The sequence below is a fragment of the Chaetodon trifascialis genome, chromosome 19 (assembly GCF_039877785.1).
Source record: "Chaetodon trifascialis isolate fChaTrf1 chromosome 19, fChaTrf1.hap1, whole genome shotgun sequence".
Lineage (NCBI taxonomy): Eukaryota > Metazoa > Chordata > Actinopteri > Chaetodontiformes > Chaetodontidae > Chaetodon > Chaetodon trifascialis.
Genome location: NC_092074.1, coordinates 841,558 through 855,135, shown reverse-complemented (window position 1 = coordinate 855,135; position 13,578 = coordinate 841,558).

Below are 13,578 nucleotides of genomic sequence, written 5' to 3'. Positions count from 1 at the left end.
CGCAGACTTTGGTATTTTCGTCCACTGCACTGCCGGCGCATCTCCTCCCCCTTCTCATCTCAGTCCCACCCAGCGGCGCAAATCAGAAAGAGGGAGGGGAGAAGGTGTGGAGTGGGTTTGACACAGCCTAGTGAAATTTTCACCAATCACAACAGTTCCTCGCCTCACCTTTAAAAACGCTGCTGGCCGGGTGCATGGCAAGTTTCGGGGACGACTGAGACCCCACAGGAAAGTGTCCAACGCCCAAACTTCTCCCAGGAGGAGACTGACGTCACTCATATCTCATGACATCTGTTTGTATTACTTTGGACACCCGTTTGTTATAATGTTTATTTTTTCTCAGTATATATATATTGTTTTATATTCTGTTCTATATTTTATGGTATATTTTGTATGAGGTCCTTAGATGCTAAATCCTCGGCCTCCTCCTCATCCTCCTCAAAGCAATGATGTACTCCATCTTTGTAGATAACGTTAAGCATTACAATGATAACATTTGTATTTGGAATGAAATGACGTGGGTAATAGCGGACAACGATGCTCTGTAGGATGCCACGGCTGTTTCTGGTTGGCACAGCGACGTCAATTGATTAGTTCGCATCCCTGTTTCACCTGTGTACATTCGGTCAGGGTGAGTGACCATTACGCGTGCCGAACGCACTTGAAATGTCGTCAGATAAGATGCTGATCAAGTGATCGCAGTGTGCGTTCAATCACTGATCGAGCACTGCTGAAAACACCATTAAAACCATGCTGCTGTCTTGTTGACAGTGTGATATATGGCGTCATTGACCACGTTTTCAGTGATAGCCGTTATCACCTAGCAGCCACCCATGCAGAGAGGTGTCCCCCTGAAAGACTGTAGGGATTGGCATGATTCGGCATGATGAATGAGTCGTGTGCCGACCCAGGGAAAGTGGCATATACATTTGTCACCAGGCAATTTGAGTCACAAATCACCAGACATCCCTGTTTCACCTGTGTACATTCGGTCAGTGTGAGTGACCATTACGCATGCCGAACGCGCTTTCGATGTGGTCAGATGAAATATGGATCAAAATATAATTTAGGTCTGACTGTATGTGCTGACTCAGATAGTTGCATTGAATTGCGGCTGTTGCTAATTATTGATGGCAGTGAAATGCCAGACACTGTGGAAACCTGCCTGTGAGGTGTTGGTGACGTGAGCGCATGACTCCGCCGGTTTACGAAAATCCACTTGCGCCGCTGGCGCACAGAGTTGACCAGGTCTGAGGTGGTGAGCTTTCAGCGCACTTTTACGCTGCCAGGGCAGACCGAAATGGTCGAAAATTCCAATGTGCCGGCTCATTATTCAATTCAATTCAATTCAGTTCAATTCAATTCAATTCAATTCAATTCAATTCAATTCAATTCAATTCAATTCAATTCAATTCAATTCAATTCAATTCAATTCAATTTTATTTGTATAGCACCAAATCACAACAGAAGTTGTCTCAGGGCACTTTCCATATAGAGCTGATACAAACCAAGCTCTTTTATCTACAAAGAAACCAACAATTCTCCCATGAGCAAGCACTTGGTGACAGTGGCGAGGAAAAACTTCCTTTTAACAGGCAGAAACCTCGGGCAGAACCAGACTCTGGGTGGGCGGCCATCTGCCTCGACCGGTTGGGTGAGAGAGGAAGAGCAAGAGAGGGAGAGTGAGACAGACGGACAGACAGACAGACAGACAGACAGACAGACAGACAGACAGACAGACAGACAGACAGAAATGCAGCCAGAGAGAGAGAGAGAAAGAGAGAGAGAGACAGAGAGACAGACATGCAGTCACAGTAACAGTGACAGTGGATGTAATAACAGTAGTAGCAGTTGCAGTGGATGTCAGGCAGGGCCAAGGCAGACATTATGCCGACACCTCCCCCCTACTGCACCGCAACGGCCATTCTGGCGCACCTCTGTAGGCCTGGTTTTACCAAAATACCAAGTGCGTTGTGCGCCTGCCTGCGCTGCTCGAAAAATAGAGCCCCTAGTCTCAATTTAGTCAATTTACATACTCAGAGTGAAACCTGGGCCTGTTTCATTAAACACAAAGCTGATATTCTCACAGGAATTGACGGAAGACACACACAGGACTCTTAAGTTTGAACTGAGCTCAGAGTGAAATTTTGGCAGTGCCCGTGAGGGTTGGGGTGGATACAGGGGTCTGATCTGATAAATGACACATAAATTCGTACAAATAAAAATACTTATTCAATTCAGCATTTCTTAGTGCAAATATGTGTGTGCGCGCGCGCTGTGTCTGTAACCCCCGCCCATCCCCCTCCTGCTCAGTGCCTACACACAAAAGCCACCACACATCATGTAGTTGACCAATCACGTGTGGTTTGAACAGAAAAAAAGTTCAGAGAAAAAAAACACAGAAAACAAAGTGGCTCCCACTCCAGCTCCCAGGCAGTAGCTGGCTCTGATCGTTCACTTCAAAGTGTCGACTCTAAGAGCTGTTTCGTTTGCGACCGACACATCACTAATCCCTCTACCTGTTCCACTGTTATAAAAAATAGTGGCGCAACTTGGTGGGCGTTATCCTGATAATTTCTCTGCTTGAGAAATATAAAATATGGCGTGTGAGTGTGTGAACGGGTTGAAATGCATGTGTCTCATGCTCAATGGGTGAGACTTGAGAGCTTTGCATACAGGAAGATTTCACTTGATTGGTGCTCTAAGGCTTAGATGTGAAGGCCAAATGCACAAACCACAAAGGCCAAAAACACCCAAACTCAGCTATCTAATTATTTCAAAAAATCTTCTTGAAGGTGTCCAAATAAAGATCTACAGGAGTCAGAAGTCCAAGAGAGCAAAGTACTTTATTGTCGACAATAAAGGGGAACACATCAGAAACACCCAACAGGCAATCCTGATCAATTCCAACTCACAATGGTCTGCGCTCTGTCTTTTATACAGTTCAGCTCAGGGTCTACTATTGTCATTAAGTGCACTTTGAGATTACATTAAATCATAGTGAGATTATATATTGAACCATAGTGTGATTATAAGAACATTCAATCTATCAGTAGTCATTGTAAAACACACAAATATGAGTTGTAAAAGAATACATGTTTAAAGGCTCTGTTCAAATAGTAAGGTTACATAAAGCCACACAAAAAAAGCTGCTGTAAAGATACCTGCAAGGGCACAGAAGGCCTCAGAGATCCCTGATAAGGGTGCTCTGCGACTGTGATTTCATGATCTCTCCGCTCTGCACTTTGACTTTCTCTGTTTCTCCTACAGTGTCATTTTCAAAGCATCAGCTGCACTCTAAGTACATGAACTATTATCACATCACATCAAATGGATCGTCTTCACTTACAATATCATGTTCAACAAATCAACTATTATCATGCTACCATTGGTTATAGTGTTTTCTCTCAATTCTCTCAAATCATCACATATAATGTAATTATACTACAAAAGTAAGACTAGGCAGTCATATCCCCCCCGCTACTCCTTCATGCCTCCATCCCTCCTTCCTTTCACCCCTCGGCCCTCACCCCCCATTCCCCTTGTCCATTCATCCATCCATCTGCTAGCCTTTCCCCCTCCTCCCAATATGCTATGCCAAGCTAACAGGCTGACATGGTAGTGGTATTGATTGACTCATCTGACTCTTAGCAAGAAAGCATATAAGCGTATTTTCCAGTGTCAAACTTTTTCTTGAAACAATGTCAGGACCTGCAGTTTCCCCTCCTTTTTGCCCTATTATGCCTTTGTGTTTCCCTTTCCCTTTGTTTCATGTCTGTCTATCCCCTGTCTGTCTTATGGGTGTATGGGTGTTTATTTACAGGTGTAGCAGAACTGGCCTCTAACTGACCTTCTCTTACCCTCTCTGACTTCTCATGAGAAACGGAGGTGTAAACCAGCCAACCGATTGAATTATATACCATCTGGTTTACTTATAATGAAATGTGATTTCGGAGAGAGACAGGATGTCTGGCTGAGTCGACTACTCTTCTCGCACGTTGAAGGAGGCGAGCCAAAAGGTCAACGCCTATCTCCTACCCAGGATGTCCCATGTTAAGGCTAATTCTTCCCCAATAGCCCTAAGGGCTCAAGACAATAAAACTGTCTGGAGAGACAAATGACATGCCTCAGAGGAATCCACAAAAATCAGCAAATGCTGATGGGTTGTAAATTGGACATTCCTGAAGCAACTGGTGCATGCTTGTGTGCTTTTTCTCAATACTCCAGGATGTTATTACATCCACTGTCACTGTTACTGTGACTGCATGTCTGTCTCTCTGTCTCTCTCTCTCTCTCTCTCTCTCTCTCTCTCTGACTGCTTTTCTGTCTGTCTGTCTGTCTGTCTGTCTGTCTGTCTGTCTGTCTGTCTGTCTGTCTGTCTCACTCTCTCTCTCTTGCTCTTCCTCTCTCACCCAACCGGTCGAGGCAGATGGCCGCCCACCCAGAGTCTGGTTCTGCTCGAGGTTTCTGCCTGTTAAAAGGAAGTTTTTCCTCGCCACTGTCGCCAAGTGCTTGCTCATGGGGGAATTGTTGGTTTCTTTGTAGATAAAAGAGCTTGGTCTGTACCAGCTCTATATGGAAAGTGTCCTGAGACAACTTCTGTTGTGATTTGGCGCTATACAAATAAAATTGAATTGAATTGAATTGAATTGAAATTGATAACCAAGCTTCTATGTTAAACTTGACTTTTGATGTTTTCACCTTACAGGTCTCATTGTATGCATAATATTGGTGTTTTCCCAGTATCTCTAACCTGAAGTATGACAAAGTTGTGATTTTAACTGTTTTATAAAGTTTGTCTGAATTTTTATCATGGAACCATACTGGGGCTGCACGGTGGCGCAGCAGGTAGTGCAAGAAGCACCTCACAGCAAGAAGTTTGCCGGTTCGATCCCCGGGTCAGGTGGGGCCTTTCTGTGTGAAGTTTGCATGTTCTTCCCGTACATGCGTGGGTTCTCTCCGGGTACTCCGGCTTCCTCCCACAGACCAAAAACATGCTCATTAGGTTAATTGATGACTCTAAATTGTCCGTAGGTGTGAGTGCAAGTGTGAATGTTTGTTTGTCCTTGTATGTGGCCCTGCAATCGGCTGGCGACCGGTTCAGGGTGTACCCCACCTCTCGCCCATTGTAGCTGGGATAGGCTCCAGCCCCCCGCAACCCCGAAAGGGATAGGCGGTATAGATAATGGATGGATGGAACCATACTGCCATCTAGAGGTTCATAATAATACGCTTGACGTGATGCATTTATTAATAAGTAACCGTAATAATGATAATCATCTTGGGCAAATATAGTCTGCCTCTCTTTATTTCTTTATTTTGTGTTAGTTATACCTTGAGTCATCATTCATATTAGGACGAGTATTATAAATTGTCACCATGATTATCGTTTAATGTTGTCATCCAATCATAGGAATTGCCTAACGCATGTTGTGAACAATGTTGAAATGTCATTGAAAATCGTCCATTCAAAATATATGTGATTGACCATAGTGAGAAGCAGATGAGCCCCTCGTATGAATCATTAATTAATTCCAGTTCCAGGAGGCGAGATTACATTGTGCGTCACAAACCGTCTCGTGTGTGACGGCCTGCCCATTAGACACGCCCCGGAGCGAGATTTAAATGTCTGCAGCCGCAGCATGAATTCAGTGCGCGTTACTCAGTCTTGTCTTAAGTTATGTTACGTTATGTCTTAGTTTTGTTTGTTACTTCTTAGTTATCTTAGTCTTGTACAGTCGTTTTGCTCTTTAAGTTTTTCCCGTCTTCGAGCTATGCAAAAGCCATACCGAGTAGCGTGATTTAATTTTCCGAAGACGTGTTTCTATAGTTTGCCGTAAAACCTTCATTTTTCTAAGCCACATGTTTTTGTTTTAGTCTGTAAATTTTAGTCAAATAATAATAATTTTGTAGACCCTTTTCGATCGGCCATCGAAGAGACTATCAATTTTGTTACTATCTGTCTAAAATAATCCTTCACGGACTCAACCGAACCAAAACCCTGCAGCCAGCTGTTGATCCTTGGTCTGGGTTAACAACCATCCGGAGCCGTCCCTTATCTGTAACCGACACCGTAGAACCCAGTTCGAGAGACATCACCGTCCAGCATCAGCTCTTCACCTTGGTGTGCCTGGGCCTTCCACCGGACCACCGAGCAGATCGAGCCACGGACGAGCACCTGGGCATCTTCGAGTTAGTTTGGAGCAGAACTCACCGTGACGCCATCAAACCAGTGGGCATGCTCAGCGGGTTTGAATAAGAGTTGGTCCGCGAGGTTAAGATACTGCTAATTTATCCAAATTCTCTCAAATGCTCATTTAATCCCTTAACTTTACGTTCGGGTCCCCATTATCCCCTTTACAACTACTTCTCACTATCGCCAAACTTGTTTGTCATCGCGTTGCCATAAGTTTCTTTTGTGTTCTGTCATATCACCTCATATCTTCTGTCGTACCATTCATGATATATCATTCATTATCCATAATTCTGCTTAATAAATGAGATTTTGATTTAAGTCCTGGTTAGACGGTGTCCTTTTGAGCTGAATATATACGATTCCTGTATCCAGAGTTTACACTTCAGATTATCAGACTGGTTCTCCGTTAGTTCATTCGTTAGTATTGTATCAGTGTTATAGCAGTTAATTTCTGCAGTCCTTCTTAGCTGAGGAAGGTGGTGCCCCATCATTTTATCAACGAATGTAACATCAAATTAAGGTAGTTCCCCTACACAGGGCATGGCTAACAGGTCTGGTCTGGCCTTCTCCTCTCCTGAGCACACCTCTGACCAATTATTCAATCAAAACCAATCTGCTGACACAATATAAAAACGCCACCCTTTCACCCAATATTCGTCAAATCATCCGGTCACCTCTGTGGTAACACTGAGACTCCTGAGATCTACCTGTTATAGTGACTATTTTTGCCTTGTCTTCTTCTTGACTTCCTCAGTTTTGTCTTCATGTGTCCAGGTGCTTAGCCTCATGCTACAGCCTATGCCCTGTCAGTCTGTCGTCCTGAATAACTTGGAACTGAATTCTCACCTTTTATATGAGGTGGTCCAAACTTGTAAAACACACATACACACTAAACCATTTATTGTTGGAATTGTATACACATGTTTTTATATAAAAATAATAAGAAATTATGAATCTTTATGAAAACACATAATTAAAAAACAAGCAGCAGAAAAAGGCTACCAGCAGGGAACCTTGAGGGAACGTCGCAGAAATTACCCCTAAAAAGTGTTACTCCATGTGGTTATTAGAATGCTTTGGAAATGGCATGTTGAACAAAAACATTTGCACAACATTTTTTCTGCAAGTTGTGGGAAGTTGCTAAATAGAAACCTGCAAGGAACGTTCTGGAAATGTTATTGGAAGGTTTGTGTTAGCTGGGGTACAATCATATCTCAAAGGAAATTCCTACATACTGACTAACATTTAACATTCAAGTATGGCACTGTTAGCACAGTAAGTATTGCAGTGTGTGACTCTGACTCATGCCACTTAAATAAGTGAATAACAAAAGCGATGTTAAGAAGTTGTTTATCACCTCATCGTGTTTTGGATGGACAGACATGTCGGGTACGACTCCTATGTATTCAGTATTTTTAAATTAAACACCATCCTGGCAAATCCAGCCATTGTATAATGCCTGGATTCCTGTCTCCATACCACACAGCAGCCAGACTTAATGCACACATGATGGGGCAGAAAACAGAAACAAGTTTCTATTTTTTAAACCATCACATTAGATATAAAGGAGAGGTTCACTGTGCAGCTAACAATGCTCTGTTTGCACTGTATTGACTGACGAAGAAGGTTTGATACTTTTTTGTGTGTGTGTGTGAGCATGTGTGTGTCCATGTCTATATGAGGCTGCTGAAAAGGCAGGAAGCAGGGGGAAAGTGCTGTTTTCAATTAGCATGCCAGTCTGATGGTCATGTTCGAGTGGGAGGACTTTATAAGCAGCTATGAATGAGAGGAGAGGGAGAGAGAAGTACACTTCCTCTGTGTGGGAGAGAGAGCAGAGAGCAGCCCTTACCCATTTATACACTAACATCTGAATTGACTTCAAATTGTATAAGTTTTTCCGAAGTGTCTGTGTGTCCGTGTGTGTGTGTGTGTGTGTGTGTGTGTGTGTGTGTGTGTGTGTGTGTGTGTGTGTGTGTGTGTGTGTGTGTGTGTGGAGGCTGGGGGGGGGGGGGGGGGGGGGGGGTAGTGAGAGAGAACAAATTTGGCGTCTACAGTCAGCCCAAGGTATGTCAGGTATGTGTGCCAGGGCATGTGAGGGCACACACCAGTGAGCTGTCAGCAGATCTAATCTATTTCATGTTATCTTGTTCACTCTCTCCAATAATGTGAGATTACCTTGGATAAATTCCTTGTGCTTTATTGGCCTCCTATGTGCAAAAAAAGGAAAAAAAGTTGAACCTGTTTTCCAGGTGACTGGATTAGGTAGAGCACAAACACATAAAATCTAGGTGAAGATACAATGAAAGATGTTGTCAGCACCCACCCTTTTGCACTGTTCAGCCAAAATAAAGGACCAATCAGCCATTTTTTCCACCACATAAATTACAGGAAGCAATACAGGCCAGTTTTACTCATTGTTTACAGCAATGTTTACAGAATGATGTGAAAACACCTATAACAAATTATATCCTAATTATTAGTTAGAACTTTGTTGTTGTTCATTGTGTAAAATATCTGTCAGAACTATCCCTTTCACCAGACATGAACACTGATACTGGTCAATTTTGGTTTATACTGGTCAAAACCCCAAAATATGTACAGTGACAAAGTTATTCAGTAATTTTTTTCAACAGTATTCTGCACTTGGAAGTTCAGTTAAGTTTTTTTGTTAGTGTTTTTTGCAAGACTGCGGTGGTTAGTTTAAAAAGAAGCAGAAGTTAACTGTCATTTAAGTCTGGTCTCATTTAAGTCAAACCCATCCACGATCGTGACCTCCATACCTGTTGAGTCATGCATTATATGCTGTTGATTTTTTCAGGGTGACTAGGTGTTAAATGTTTAAGTTGTGTGTGAGATATGTGCCAGAGGGCAGTAGAGGGTCCGAGTGTTCACTTTTCAGGGAGAAAGTGAGAAGCACCAAGCTGATTAACCTTGGTTGAGCACCTGGGTGGCCTTTGTCTGCCCTGGGTTCAGCTTGATGGAGAGAAGCACAGAGACGCTATTGGTATGTATGAGTGTTTATGTACATTAATTATATGTTGATATAAAATTGATTTGATTGAGGATATGGATCTGAATCTGTTGAATTTGCGAAGGCTAAGACAGAGAGCTGATTACATGATTACATGAGCTGATTAAGTTCAATAACTTTGATTTCATTTTTAGGAAATGGTGTTCTTATATTCTGCAGGCTCTCTTTATTAAGTCAAAAAACCTATTCAACCTGTTTTTATTGGTGGTGTGAAAACAACATGACAATGTCAAAGGGGTCAGTCAATAAACTGGCAAAGAATTATCACATGAATTTGCAGTTTGCCTCTGTTTTGCATCCATTATTGCAAGTTATTGGCTACTCTCCATTTTATGAAAATTGCTTACAAACATGATTTTGAACTGATGATATCTTTCTGAATATCTCTACTGATTATTTGGCATTTTTTGCTGTTTGGCTTTGAGACCACAGTCGTCGTGTGATTAAATAAAATGGATTTTTATCTGCTTATCTTAGATTCATGTTGTGAATACTTTTTATACAGCAACTCTTCCCAAATAAGTCAGTTTAGATTTCTGATATTGGAGTTTTATAACAGTTTGTTCATAAGAGGTCAGGGAGTTAGATTTTTCTATTTTACCCAGTAAGTGTAACATCACCTTTAACAATCAATGTGTAAACTCATTTTTGGCAAAGGGAGGGTTATCACTTCAATACTTCGCTACATTTTGGGTTTGACAGGAGAAAATTAATTGGTTTTCAAATTATTGTTTGGTATAATCAGGGCCGGCGATTGCTATAGCCAATCTAGGCGATTGCCTAGGGTGACAAATGTGTTGGGGGCACCCTCTAGTGTCACCCTTGCTTTTTGTTGCCCTTAACCATTAGGGCGCCCCTCTGCCGCACGTTTACTTGTCAATGTGATTATTAGATTGAATTGATGAATTTGTCGATCATTCCTAAGGGGGGGTGGTGCTAGTTCGCATGCGCACTCTATTTGTGTTGCGTTACATTAGGCAAGCACTCAGCTGCTGCCTTGATCAAGCTTCACCACCTAGGCTGATTCCCAAAATGAGGCGGTCTAAACCCTCTGGTGCACAGGGTCGAAAATGGAAAAAGGAAGAAGATAAAAGAAAGCCAAATATAGAGGTAAGTCTTCTCATCTCAGTCATTTAAGTGTCAAACGTTAAAGTTTGTTAAGTTAGTATTGTGCATCACCTAATATTGGATTTTCCATTGCTGTCACTACGCTATGGCTAGCTAGCGACTGTTACTTTGCTAGTGTGCTACGTATAGGTATAACTTCACTGATAACCTACATAGATGTAAATGTCAAAGGCAAGTATCTGGATAACGTATACTTTGAATAGTGCAGGTTGTCAGAGAGGTTGCATTGTAACATTCATTTTAATTATCTCTTAAACATAGGATGTTTCAGATACATGAACATGAACTCTATTTTTGCAAGCATAAGCAGGCTACTGCGTCTGAGTTTAGCCATGGTTCTGGGCAGTGGACTCCTTAGCTTATTCCACAACTTCCAGAATCATAGCCTAGATCGCCAGCTAATGTGCTGTCAGTAATATCTCCAGTGCTTCGACCCCTTCTTTCATTTTTTTTTGCATTTTCCCCCTCCTTTTGGTTTTGAAAACCCTCATAATAGTTATGAAAAGTAGGCTACAGTCTCTACATTTATTATAGTTAAAAGTGGTGCTGTCAGGCGATTAAAAAAATTAATCTAATTAATTACAGGATTTGTAATTAATTAATCTAATTAATTGCATTTTAATCTCATATCTGCTAAAGGTCCCCAAATAAAGAATTTGAATTCTAGGACATTACAAAATTGTAGTGCATGACTTATCAATTGAATACACCAAGAAGAGAAGATTTGATATCCACATTTTTATTGGTGAAGTGTGCTTCATAAATGAAATTCAAAAGAAAAAAGGTCAAACACATCAGCAAACCAATTAGGCCAGGTGCATTATTCAAAAATGCAATAAAACGGTAGCTGGAAATTAGAGTCAGATGACGCTATCTGAAACGCCTCTTTTAGGCCCTCGTCTTCCACGATTGAAATCGGCCTGCAATCAGCAGCAACCCACTTTGCAATTGAGTTTGTCAGTTTTTCTGATGGCTTTGCTCATTCGTTTTCCTAACTCAGCAAGTGTGGGTTGGCGGAGTGAGCTCACGGTAGCACTAGCGGCACTAGCAGCAACTACATGTTTAGCATTTAAATGATAATTCAGGCTGGAGCTGCTACGGTGATAGGAAAATTCTTTTTTACACAAGGTACAAATCACTGCGTTCTTGTTAATAGTCCAGTCTTTGTTCTTTTTATAAATAAACTTGCCGTTCAAAGGTCCAAGTAGGCTTGCCTCGCTCTCCGCTGTCGAATCCATGTCTGTTGTCACCCTGCTTATGACTAGTGGCGTAGGTAAGATGCGACCTGCCACTGCAGCCTATACGGGTCACTCAAAGGGCCAAATTTCAAATGCTTGCGCATTGACTTGCCACTCATGATTAATTGCGTTAATTTTTATAGCGCGTTGATTTGCAGCATAATTAATTAATCTAATTAACGCGTTAAACTGACAGCCCTAGTTAAAAGGTATTCTTTTTAGTGAGTTCTCAACTAGCAATACAGTGGGGTTTTTGGTGATAGTGGTGGTGTTCACACTTCTGTAAAGTTCCCCTCCAGGAATATACTAATATAGGTATATGTTTTTTTGTTGTTGTTGTTTTGTTTTACTTTGTTTTTTTTGTTTGTTTTGTTTTGTTTTTTTAAATGGCCAGATCCACTCAGGCAATATTTGTAGAGGCCAGCACCTGGTAGAGAAAGGACACCAGATCCTTCATGTTCGCCTCCCTCTGAACTTTGTAAGTACAACTAGTACTATTGTTTCAGGTTTTTGTTATTGTTACTATTATTAGCAATTGTTACTTTTATAATCACATCACATTAACACTACTAGTATTAATCAGTAGTGTTATTTAACTTTGTTACAGCCTAATAGTAATAATAGTAGTGGTGGTAGTAATTGTAATTTATCTACCACAAGTCACATGGTCAGATAAAATGTATTTGTACAAACAGAAATATTAAATTAAACAATTTTATAGTTATATTTGAGAATGCATCACAGAGTTTCATCTTAAAACAGCTTTCTAAAATGAAAATGTTCTCCATCCAGACAAATGGTTTAGCACTGTATCAGAAATAATCTCCATCCAGACTAACACACCTGACAAAGCATATCACATAACCATTCACGTACAGTGACTTGCAAAAGTATTCACTCCCTTGGCATTTTTCATGTTTTGTTGCCTCACAATCTGGAATAAAAATGGATTGTTTGAGGGTTTACATCATTTCATTTACAGAACATGCCTACAACTTTGAAGACGTGATTTTTATTTTATTTTTTTAATTGTGAATTAATCAATAAATAGGACAAAATAACAGACAACTTCAGCGTGCATAACTATTCACCCCCTAAAGTCAGTACTTTGTAGAGCCACCTTTTGCCGCAATTACAGCTGCAAATAGCTTTGGATAAATCTCTATGAGCATGCTATATCTTGCCACTGGGATTTTTGCCCATTCCTCAAGGCAAAACTGCTCCAGCTCCTTCATGTTGGATGAACAATGCTGAAATTTGTCTCCAGTGGTTACAATCATGGATGCACCAACTTTTCATTACACTTCAAATTTGAAAGGCAATGATGTTATTTCTAAGAGTGGTCCTGGAGAACCATGGCATTTACCAGCTACCAGAACCACTGGATGTGTAGATGTGTTTGCTTTTGACCTTACTGCTGTAACACACTGTTTCTCTCAGCATCTTAAATAAATAAAAGCATTACATTCTAAGCCACATAAGTCCAAAAAGTTTTCATGCATATTGCCTTTTCATTAAACAGAGACTGAGGATTGAGAGGAGACCTTGCAGGGGTTTCTGGGTGCTTTGCTGTTCAGTGGAAGAGGCAAAACAAGCTTTTCATTCCAACTTTGGCACATTCTCTCAAAATGGGGCTTAAGAGGCAGTGTGGAGGTTGGGCTTCGCAGTGTGCTTTTAATGTTTTCCCAGGCACATCCAAAATAAAAGTCCCACAGTGCCTTTGTTGCTGATGGTTGCACAACTTCAGCAAGACTACCTGGTGTTTATTCATGGACCTGCACAGCTGAAGTGTTAACTCCTAGATGGCACAGATACATTATAGAAGCTTTCTTCAGTGAATTAATAGTCTTCATTTATGGTTAAAAAAAAGACAGAATGACATGAAGCAAAACAAATTCATCCAATTCATCAAGCGCTACTGCATTTTAACTTGATCAGCAGCACATCAAATGGCTTCACGTGATTTTCAGTGAGAAACTTTTGTG